Source organism: Prorops nasuta, unplaced genomic scaffold, assembly GCF_024137725.1.
Source record: "Prorops nasuta isolate Cenicafe-Biocafe unplaced genomic scaffold, Cenicafe_Pnas_1.2 PNAS00019, whole genome shotgun sequence".
Lineage (NCBI taxonomy): Eukaryota > Metazoa > Arthropoda > Insecta > Hymenoptera > Bethylidae > Prorops > Prorops nasuta.
In genome coordinates, this window is record NW_027116816.1 from 2272517 (window position 1) to 2284813 (window position 12297).

General features: G+C 35.2%; 1 protein-coding gene across 4 annotated transcripts in view; it reads right to left on the bottom strand.

Moving 5' to 3' along the window:
• Window positions 1–10203, bottom strand: part of Lar (tyrosine-protein phosphatase Lar) — a 210652-nt gene extending 200449 nt beyond the window's left edge. For all 4 annotated transcript variants that reach the window (XM_066739193.1, XM_066739192.1, XM_066739191.1 and 1 more), the window contains exons 1-2: window positions 10037–10203; window positions 9158–9200 (exon numbers count right to left, since the gene is read on the bottom strand). The gene's annotated coding sequence lies outside the window, so the exon portion shown is untranslated. The remainder of the gene's footprint in view (window positions 1–9157; window positions 9201–10036) is intronic.
• Window positions 10204–12297: the final 2094 nt, after the last annotated feature.

The following is a 12297-nucleotide window of genomic DNA, read 5'->3' on the forward strand; positions in this document are numbered from 1 at the left end:
TCTGGGATGATAGTCGGTCGGTATATAGCGATTGCAGTCCTTATCACCAATGGTAACAGGGTGCACTCTCTCGCGTGCCACTGATTGCATGGTCCCAGAGCATTTTGCCGTAAGCACTGGCGTCGTACTAATACTATTATGGAAGGAGATCCTAGGACCACTATAAGCCTTTACCTTTAGCGTCCGTGCCGCGGAAGGGATTACAAACATTGCATCAGTTGCATGCCCTAATCGGGATTAAAGCCCATTGCTCACTCACCGAATGACATCAAACGTGTTTCGTACCATCGATCGAATCGGTCTCAGTATCTACCACTTGGGTAAAATATATTTGGAAAATTGAAAATTGTATGACAGTGTTATTGAAAACCTCGTGTATTACTCGTACTGCCATAAAAATGTCAATTTTCCTAGAGTAGTGTACCAGACGTCAGCTACACACATTTGGATCTATCACTGATCAGTTTAAATCCTCCATCACCTTTGCCAGTCTCTCGCACTGAAAATATTTCGAAGCGCAACATTTTGCTTTGTTAAACTTAAATAAATATTATGCGAAGGATCGATCAAAGTATGCCGAGTATCTAGCTTTAGTCGAATAAAGCTCCAACTAGGGAAAGTTTTCGAGTCGGTCTTACATCTTTGAGCCTGTCCCCATTATAGTGTTATAAAAGTTACCGAACAGTGGATCCAATAACGCGTGAAAACTTCTCATGATTGCCACTACATCATATAACTTGTAACCGTGTAACCATGGTGGCTGTGACGAGGAACGAACTAACTTTCCTATGAAAGAATATAGTAGAGAAATGCGCGGATGTAAGTTATTTCGAAGGTTGTGTTTTATGTATAATTAACATCACCTGCAATTACAATTTTTCCAGTCAACAAGATTTTGTGACAAAATAAATGGAGTGTACCGTATATAGGTAGAGAACTTGAACTTTACAAATATCCCACTCTAATATATAGTATATATAGATGAATTATATATAAAATAAAGCTCCTGCAGCTTACTTCTGGCGTGCATGTGCAATCGATAAAGGTGACCGCAAAGGCACAAATATGGGTTCACTATTTCTTTCGGGTAACCCCATTTGACATCATTCGTCGCTATCCCCTGATTTTCTGAGAGCTAAGTTAAAAATACGGACCGGCGACACTCTCAATTCTGATGTAGGTGCGCTATTACAGAAGTTTCCATTAACTGATATCATAAGTTAAGCTATAAAAGAATTACATCTCCGAAGGTTTTTACTTTATCAATATAATATTCGACATGGAAGTTGTATCATTGAAAATCTATAATATACTCTTATATAAATTTTCGATAAATGTAGATTAAAAATATATGATCGATCTCAATTTGACTACTAAATAATTTAACGAAGTATGTATAATTTTAGAGGATAAATGAATTGAAAAATTATACTTTCGACGCTATTAGCATGACACGTACCATTAGCCAAATAGGAAAAAGTTATACGGATCTACGTTCATGAGAAAAAATGGTAATGCAAATGCAACAAATAACTAAGAGAATTTCACGTCACGCTCGTGTTAACGTACTACAAAACGTTCTCTCCACTTGACGTAAAACTAAATCCAATTTTTTTCACACGCGAATATGATAGAGCACGCCTACATAAAAACCAGTGTTTACGCGTAAGAAAATCAAGCAGCGTATTGCGCTACGTAAATATTTATTTGGTTGTTCATTTTACGAGACAATAAAAGAGAATGAATGTCTGGCATTATTCCGTTCAAAGCTTCTTTAAGGACCGATGATTACTGTGAAAATTGATGGGACTGTAAGTTCAGTGGTGTAAGGGAAAATAATTTCATACAGCGGGAAGTGTGAAAACGGGGATAAGAAGAGATTCGAAAGCCGTAAAGCGTAACATTGAAAGTCGACCTGGAAGAATCAGAAATCTTTTTCACATTCTTCTCAATGTAGGAAGAGGTTGAGCCAGCCAGAGAGCCAACCGGCGCGTAGCTATAGTTGAACAGTTTCTCGAATGCAACGTGCACGGAATAGGTCGAAGGAAGGGTGCGCGGGGAGGGGGAAGGGAGGAAGGAAGGAAAGGGACGGGGGTGTAAAAGGGGTAAGAAACGGCACGGTCGTCGGTAAGATTGATGCCCACACTTACCGGCTGACTAGAGGGCCTTTTTGGCCCAGCTATCGTCTAAAATGAGAACATCTAGTGGTGGTATAGGAGTGGAGTGAAGTCGAGGTAGAGAAGAGGAAGGAGGTGGAGGTGGAGGGGAGGGGAGGGGTAGGAAGGTTGAAGAGCAGCAAAGGTAACAGCTCGTTGGCTTGCGGACTGCGTGCTAATCCGTCGGCTTGTGTGCACCCACTTACACTTGGCTTAAGTCTTAGCTGGCGATGTTTTAAGCGTTTACAATAATGGCTCTCGCAGGCCAACGCCACCTTTTCTATGCTGCTGCATGCACTCTCTATACTTTCTCCCACAACCCCATGCGCATACATATACACAGGGATACTCTCATATACTTTATACGGGAACGCATAGTAATCTATGTACGTATATATGTCTCTCTCTCTCTCTCTCTCTCTCTCTCTCTCTCTCTCTGAATGCATATGTATACATATATAGTATATCAAGGACGACCATTAAGTGAGCCCTGAAGCAGAGCGCACGCCGGAATACGAATTCTCCTGTAATCGTCGCAGTTTCTCTGGCGAAATTGATTCCATAGCCCCGGAAAACTGCTGTTGCAGGGAAGACGACCGAATCCCCTAGTCGGAGCTGAATTTAATTCCAGTCGAATTACGTTCGACCTCAGAAAGTTCGCGGAGTCATGGCCATTAGGTAACCGTCGCTTTTACCGGCTATAAATCATTTTATCAAATAGAATATCGCATTGCCAGACGAGCCAATACAATGGGGCTCTCTATAAGGCGATACAAATGCAATTAGTTGTAGCGCTGCGAGACTAGATAGCGTCGCGTGTAAAGTCCACCCAGGGAAATTGCTTTCGGATTGTTTCGTGTCAGTGCCGCGTGAGCCTCGATCCCATCCAGTGCTATTCCTCGCTCCAATTCAATGGACTCGTTACATCTACCCCCTTAATACTTTCATAAATAATTCATATTTTTGCGTGGACGCAAATCAAAAAGTATAGCACTTATCGTTATTAACTTTGCGGATCAATATTATTATGTCGTGAAAAGCGATTTTTCTGCATCGTTCTTGCATCCGGAGCATGTTGAAGTGAGTGAGCGAGACTTCAAACCTTGTGCATTTTGATCGGCACGAGTCGCGAGCAAACACCAGTGACGAAATAACAAAGTTAATCGTGGAGAACAATCGAATGATTTTCTTGGAATTTCAAGGGGAGCGTAACATCAAAAGAAACGGTATAATTAATATTCCGACAATTTCCGAATAGGAAATCAGCCGTCAGAGTACTTGAAAAACGGGCAAACTTTGGCAAATATTTTTTATAGCGGCACCGTGCCAAGCTTGCCGTCTCCCTAGCGTCCTTCAATTAATTAGTGCAGGAGGTGGAAAGAGAAAAGCAAAGAGGAACCAGTGCCGCAAAGACTGTGGTACGATGACGAGGGTGGGCTGAGGTTAAAAAAACTGAAGGAAGAGGTAATAAAGAGAGCAAAGAAGTAGAGGGAAGCGAAGTTGAAGGAGGAGTGTAGCGGGGGTAGGACGGATACGGTTAAAGGAGGACGTAGGAATGAGGAGTAAGGAAGGTACCACTTGGCAAATCCAGAAGGAGAAGGTACATCTTTGCTCTGTAGTATCAGCCTCAGGCAGTAGTTACACCACAATTTAGCTCTGGCACTTACTACTGTACCAAAGGATACTCCCTATCCCTTGGCATTCCCTTGAAAGATCTAAATCAGCCAACCAATATTTTGTCTGCTTCCATTCTTGTATAACTCCCCATTCTTATCTTTACATCGATATATCTGCCACCTTACAATTAATCTTCTTACGCGGAAAGTTTTAAATTTTCGATTCAATTTATTATTGTTTCTCATCGGCAAATAAAACGCGTTCAAACGATAAATTTCGAAATACAATAAAAAAGTCATGCACAATCAATCTATCATATTTCAAATACCCCACAGAGAGGACAAAAATGTGGACATAATTATATTTCTGTTAAATTTTATCAGAGTTGAACACTGAAAAAATTAATACTACGTATATTTTTTAACACAGTCCAATCGCACTTTATTAAATATAAAATTGAACGTTGAAAAAACAGGTGCTCTAAAGGCTTAAATGAGCCAAGATCAGGATAAAATTGCTTATTATCATGTAAAACAATTCTACTGGTGAGAGATTAGTTTTTGTGATTGGTTCCACTACTCATACAGCGATACACAATTAATTCATATAAACGTTATTTTTAATTAAAAACAGCAAATAAATCTGTTTAGAGTTCGTGCTTAATTAGAAATAATACGAAAAACCGGCGATGAGATTGCAGAAGGCTAATTCACACGGATAGCATGTCACGACAAATTTATAATTATGGATATACGATATGTAATATTATCTTTTTTTCACAAATTTTGATTTAAGGTTGTTCACATTTTTCTATTTAGGTACATCAGGACACATCAACGAGAAAAATTCTAGTGATAGCAGTAGCCAAGGGAATTCGCTGAAGAGGAAAAGGGCAATGTACGGATCAAGTCTAATAAACGAATGGGATCTCTAAAAAGAGAACGGAAATAAAGTAATGCTACCTGGCTGCTGTTGCGGTCGGTCACTTTTCAGCTCATGGAATTCATGTGACAAATTCAACTATTAATTAACATACATTATTAAAATCATTCGCAAAAATAAAAAGTGGTGAGTTCTTTTTAAAATACGTACTGTTCATTCATGTCAATAAAGTGTATTTTTTACATATATATCTTGAAACCTTTCCGCTTGTCTCTCTTTTCGATCAATTATACTTTCGCTTGACAAAATAAAGAGCAAGTTTTTGGCTCTTCCCAAGAATTTCAATAGGATATTTATTTACGGACAAACATTATTATTATTTATTTCTTTTCACCTACGTTAGAGTCATTTGGGGTAACTGCGCGCAGCGGGTAAGTGTGCGCACCCACCGTTTCTTAAAACGAGGTAAGGGAGGGATGTGTTAAACAAGAGCAAATCGGAGGTTCTTGACTGGAAAGTTAGTTTAGATGAAGAAAAATAACACTCTCCACGGGGTTTTATTCTTTACAATAAAATCGAATTTATACGTTTCCAAAATAGTTTCTTCTATAACGGCAAGTATAGTGTCACGCTTAAACCGAGATTAAAATCAAGGTATTTTTTTTCATGTAAAGAATTTATTTAAGAATAATATCATATATCAGTTTTGAGGTTATACTTAGTGCCGGTGCAGCTGTCAATTTTTCTTCATTTTTGTTTATATAAAAAGCTAATGCGTACACTTGCCCCGAATGAATCTATAAATGGAGAATTTTGAAGGACGTTTTAATTTGTTAGACAAGAGTAGAGAATATGTAACGAAAAATAATGAAAATTTTCATGCAAAATTACTGTCATACAGCAAGAATCTTTTCTCTGGCAGTTATTCAACTACCGTCAATGGAGCCACCGAATCGCGTGATCGATTATCGATTTCATGTTACTAACCTTGCACGATTTCTCGACCACACGCCTCAACGCGTATGAATACAATACATCTTATAGTGACCACTTGACAAGTCAAGATTTACGACCAAATGGACAGAAAAAATGCCAGACATAATTATGTCCCTAAAAAGCTTTTCCAGATGGTCGATAAAAGTCTGTTCGAAAACAAGAACATTTATTTTAATAGTACTTGAAAATAGTATGGTACAGAATAAATATAACTTTGAATATTTTTATCTGAAAATTTTCAATTACTGTAGTCATAAATACAATACGGTTTTAATTTGGTATGACAGAAAGAATATCATTACTCGAGCATGTCAATACTAATGCATGGGTGTATATTATGTGCAGCTAATGTGCTAATTGTGTACAAGAAGACGGGGGTAAACGTCATGCTTTTGAAGGCATTCGGCTGAACTATCGAATGATTAAAAATAATACGTAACCGCGCGTGGTCGGAAGTTTGCTCGCGTGTGTGCCAGCATAACCTTCTCACCAGTCACTCCACTTCACAAGAAGCACTTCTGCTTTCCTACACCACCCTTTCGGACCGCCACGAAACCCACTTTGACTTTATGCAGGCTAAGCGCGAGTGTGTTCGTGAAATGTAATTAATCAAAAGAAAAATGTAGTGCCTTTTTCCTGTTTTTAGTCGACACGCCAACCCCTTCACTTTCAGTACTTCTCGATATACATCAACGCGTGTAGTACAGTGACTGGGTGTAATATTATCTCTTCTTATGATATTTTTATACGTATATTATTTACCAGTCATCTTATGATTATATTATATAAGCCGCTTTCCTTTAACACTTGAAGTGAGTTTAATAACGATTCAGTTATGTACAGCTTCAGTTACATAAACTGCATTTAACCAAGTCGCCTACTGTTATTTTGCACTTTTAGGGGCATAGTCAATCTAACGAAAGGAATTCAATAAAATTTAATATGGAGGGGTGGTTTTTTGGGGCGCTGATTAAGATTTTGCGATCAATGTTTGGATTGCAACGCTGGCAACTATAAAATTCGTTAATTACTGTTCAAAACTTAATTTTATTACGGTTTTACTCAAATGGATTTCGTTGAGATCGATATTATTTTTATTCGAGAAATATCAGTTAATGTCTTAGTGTTACCCATAGTTTTTGACGTGGAAGCAGGGATTGTAGATGTAATTTACTTCATGCTTCTTACTATCGCTTGAAAAATTGAACTTAATAAAACGAAGCAAAAATGTTATGTTGTTAAAAGATATCTAAAATGCAGAAAAAATATCTAGACGAATATTATTTTTTCTAATTGAGGCCTAATATTTTTTTGTCAGAAAAATAGCCTCTTAATTGTATTTACTTGCTTAGATCAACTGTAAAATTATTCTCTTTGCATAAAAAATACCATAGCATGACCGAAGTATACTGAATAAAATGAAGAAAACACAGTGACGTATATGAATTATCCCCCTGAAAGGGTTAATTAGGGCTTCCTTTAAATAAAACATGCCTATAATTTATATAAATCAAAATTCGAAATAAATTTTAAGACGAAAACATACGATTCTATCATTTCTTTCTTAAGAATGGCTTTAGTCCTACTCAAAACATTATACTGAATAAATAATATACAAAATTGTTTATAGACATTTGATAAAGTGGAGTACGTACAGTATAAGTTACCAAGCTAAGATAAGTAAGAGCATGGTAAGATAGATCCTTACCGACACTGAGTAAATGATCGATTGCTGAGCTTACTTTTGGTCGGTAAGCAGATTAGGTGTCGATAAAACAGTTTACTTTAGTTTTTAAAAAATTATTTCTGTAAATAATATGGAAATTACATTAACATATGCTAATGTACGAAATAAAAATTTTAAAGGTCTGTAACCAGCAGAACTAAAACTGTAATAATTAGTCAGATAGCATAAAACAGAACATTTTAACCAGATTGAATATCACATCACTGGAAGCTGGAGTAAATTTAGTTATTTAATGAAATATTATTAAATAAATATAACGTGTTTCCAATATTTATAATTACACACAAATTAAATATACTGTTAATAAATAAAAACTTTACGAGTAATGAGTGTTTCCTGACACAATTGAGGTATTGCAATAAACATTATATTCAGCTAAATAAATAATAGCAAATTTTTAAATAATCATTTTAAACTATGCGTATAATTAAACGAAGTAAATACAACTACATTATTTGCTTTGTTTAAGCTATATTATTTGTAATTAAGGTAAATGAATTTTATAATTATAAAACAACTTGTTACATATTTTGGATATTTATGCTCGTCTAGCCTTCTTAATACTCATAATAATATAATAAGCATTACATCAATTAAGCTCAGCCCTCTTAGCTCTTTTTTATTGTACCGAATCTAAATTGTATTAATTTATATGGTCAAAATCTTAGTCATATCCTGTAATTATCCAGAGCACAATTTGAGCTCATAATTTGGTAATGAAATTAAAGCAGCATACATTCAATTTGCAGCATTTGTTTAAAGTGGTTGTAAGAAAATGGTAAAATATACAGATTTAATTGATATTAGAAACTATTATTATTGATATTTATATAAACAAATTGGTACGATTGAAATTATATACAAGTTACCGAACTTATTTTGAAATTAATAAGGTATGAAGTTTCGTGTTTGAACATGACCAATATATGGAAATCATGCCATTGCTTGATAATTTATTACAATTGAAATACCTAAAATAATTGTTTCAAATTCAAAGTAAGATATCGATAGTATACGTTTTATTTCGAAAAATGTTGAAATATGTAGTTATAGCCGAATAAAAAAAAAATTAAAAGATATTTGTTTTACAGAATACGAAAGAGCTATTATATTTAATATTTTCGGGAGCTCCGTAAGTCAATTAAACAAAATTCACATAATATTATAATTAAAATACCGTTATTATTAATGGGATTTCGTGTGGATTATTATTTAAAATTACATTTTAAATTTAACAAATGCTTGTAAATCTTGTTATAGTGATTTAAAAATATTTTTATTCTACGCGCTCAGTTGATTTCATAGAACCACATTAAACTGTGTTACGGAAGAATGCGTCAAGCCACAAATATATTGTTTGAGATAATTAAACAAATACTTATTTACTCTATGGAAATTAAATTGAAAGCTTGTGTAAAAAATAATAAATAGCACAACGGTTTAGACAGTTTTAAATATTTTTGTTCATTGTACATTGAGAAACTGCGAATATTTACTACTCCATAAGTCACTTTTAAATATATTAAACAGCTCATTATTACTAAAAACTATCCATTTAATATTTCAAGAATAAAAATATATGAAAGATAAAGGGTCATAGGGGTTTGGTACTTTGCAAAAAATAAGGTTCGGTAGAATATGAATTTCGATAAATTGATTTGGTTAAATTTCAGTTAACTTAATTCCGTACTATCTCTGCTAAATATTATTAATATAATACAGACCGAAAAGGGCGATTCAATTTCCCATATTTACTTACCTATATGGATACTTTGTCAAATTCAGCAAGTGATCAGTCCTCTCTGAAAATAAACAATGGAAAACCATAAATTTCAAGGAGATGATAAGTACGCTTAAAAGATATAAGAAACTACACGTCGTGATATTGACACTTGATTAATGAGATTAATTTTTAACAGATTAAATATGAATGGCTTTAAAAGTCAAGGGGCAAATTTAAGTATAGCTTTAAAAGGCATCAAAAGTCATCTATAACTTCTCAATGAAATAACATTCGCGATTTTGGTGCAAAAAAACCTGCCAATCTCACGCCTACGATTCATTTGTTCAGCTGTCACAACACGAGGATAACAACTGCACTACGAGACCCGGCAAGTAGGTTACCATAGCGACGCTCGTTTATCTGATGGCACGTCAACGACCTGACGATTCCAGTTTTGCATTAACAATAAGATTTTAAAATAAACTATTTATATTAATCTTCCAAAAGCTGAACACTAGTAGACGATATATACTGCGTTCATTTCCTTAAAATCTAATTTAACATTCAATCGATAGTTCTGTTATTTTTACAACGGATGAAAGAGCAGTGTTGTGTTTGCAGGATGTATTAATAAAGTTGCATGGGAGGAAAGAAGACGAAATCAAAGAGAGCGAGAGAAAGATTAAACGATACATCTTAATAGACTGCAGATGCACGCTTGTTCGCTAGCATCATTAAGTAACGTCACGAAAACATTCCGTCATAAGTTATCATATATAAATTATTCAGTCGTTTATGCAATTGCGTAGTTACTCCGTAAAAAGTATTAACACTATAAACACATGCTGTAACGTAATGCTCAATCATCTGTGTTGAATGAAATTTTATGATTACATTGAAAACTGAAACACTCACCACACTTCTTGTGCATTAATTCGCTTAGGAAGTACTCTGTTAACTTTAACTCAATTCCATATCGAGACTCTGAGTATACTGTGATAATGAACTGTGCACTAATTATAAAAAAGCTTAGTAAAATGTATAAAAAGTACGATGTTTAGAAAACTGACAAGAAAATTCCCATGGCGGTGCCAGTCCTAGGCAGCCATGTTGTAATGGTCCAGGAAAACCGCCCTCCAGCGAAAGGATGAGTAAGCTTCTACTGCTATTATTATGGACAGAAAGTAAAAGTGATTCCGATCTTATCTTCTATCCCCGGATAAATATTTAGGATTTTCGTATCTACCCATTTACGAAATTAAAAAATTAGTGATAATTATTCAAGAATTAAAAGAGCAGTGTACAAATATGATTTTAAAAGTCAAAGTGTGTGGTAATGGAATAATGCTGCCTTGAATTCAGTTACCGACTGAAGGCAATGTCGATAATGCAGACTTCGAACTCGAAGTTATCATACACGCAACACACAAATTACTGCTTAAGATAACATAAAAGTATTTTTATTATTTTTCTGTTGTTGCTGTTTTTATTATTACTATTTATCGATTAAATGGATCGTTTGAGATATTTGTAGTTAGTTAACGATCCTCTTAATATGAGTATACGTAAAGCAAATAAAGAAAGCGTTAAATCCCGTGTTTTCATGTTCAAGCATAAACGGTAAGACGATATTTGCTGGAAAGTATTAAAATTGCTAGCTAAACATGTTGGGAAACTTGTACGTAAAGCTTTGTGACACATGACAGGTGTCGCGTGCAACAAATTGCGAACATCTTGAGAGAAACGTGTTTCTCGTTTTAGAGCTTTACGTTCGTTATGCGGGGACCATCGCGTTAAGAGTCGTTACGCAAGTTGGGTTATCCCTAGCCATACGAGCCAGCGAGTAACTTCCTTAACGAACTACAAGACGAAGTTTGGTGGCTTCCTCCGCCGATTTCAAAGTTACGAAGCTCATCTAATTGATATCATGGATTTCGCGATAGATACTTGAAACTCACTGCAACCCTTAATTCCGATCAATTTCTATTTCCAGCGTCTTTCGCCAGCTCCAATTATTATTATTGAATATCAAACGTATAACTTTGATGCACAGTTTCGTATATTTAGTGCAATAAGTAGAATTTCTTTTTGAACTTAATTATTTGATCAAAAGTTAATGGAAGCTGAGTTTTCAATAAGCGTACAAAATACATATTACACTTTTTAGGAAAATAGTTTTATCCAACCGCCGCAATTGCTTAACTCAACGAATTTCGTTAAACGAAACTGATTTCCCAGAGGATGAATTTCAGCCTAAGCTAAACGCACCCCCATACAGGCTTCGACGAAAATTCGTTGTAGACACTATAGCTACATATATGAGCATAACCATTTTGTTATTAGTTATCTGTTTACTTGGAAAAATCTTCTAACATTCTTTTATAGCGAACCGATTTCTGCTAGAAGACTAAGTATACATCGATGGAACTTAAGTTTGTACATTTTACAAGGTCATTTTCCAATCATATCAGAAGGGATTTAGGCGTGTACAGACTAATTGCCTTCAAACTAATTTCCCATGCCACCATAGGTCACCTGGTTACTGTTGTTGCATTATCGAAGGGTACTGTCACCGGAGGACGAAACCTGGATTATACGCTTAGGGCTAACACGAGGAGGCTATTAACAATGAAAGCTCAACACAATTATTCTACCAAGCAATCATACACCATGTTATTTACATAGGTTCTCTAATTCTACATTAATTTTTATGATAATTTATATAATTTTTCTAAAATACCGTAAAGATAAAATATAAATAGCTGTAGCAATAGTACAAGTTCATGAATAATTGAATCTCCCGGAATCCAACGGAGAAGATATATATTTGTTCAGAATTATTCCACCAATATAATCGATGATACAGCCCAGCTTCAGGGTATTCCAATTTTCATAGCAGAGTTTCGTATAATTTGGTTTGCCCGAGGCGCGCAAATCATGCCTTGAAACAGAGAAATCGTACCAATTGTATTTTTAACGATTTCACCAGCTTCGAATTAATAAAGTATCAGTAAGCGAGGGCTTATCGAGAACATTCGTTCGATGGATGGAATATATTTAAAGGAAAACTGAGCGAAGTTTAGATGACGAAGTCATGATTACGAGAAACACATAACTCATGGCTCTGGAACGGATAAGTGTGTTAAAGTCATTTTTTAGATTAGCCGCATATCATG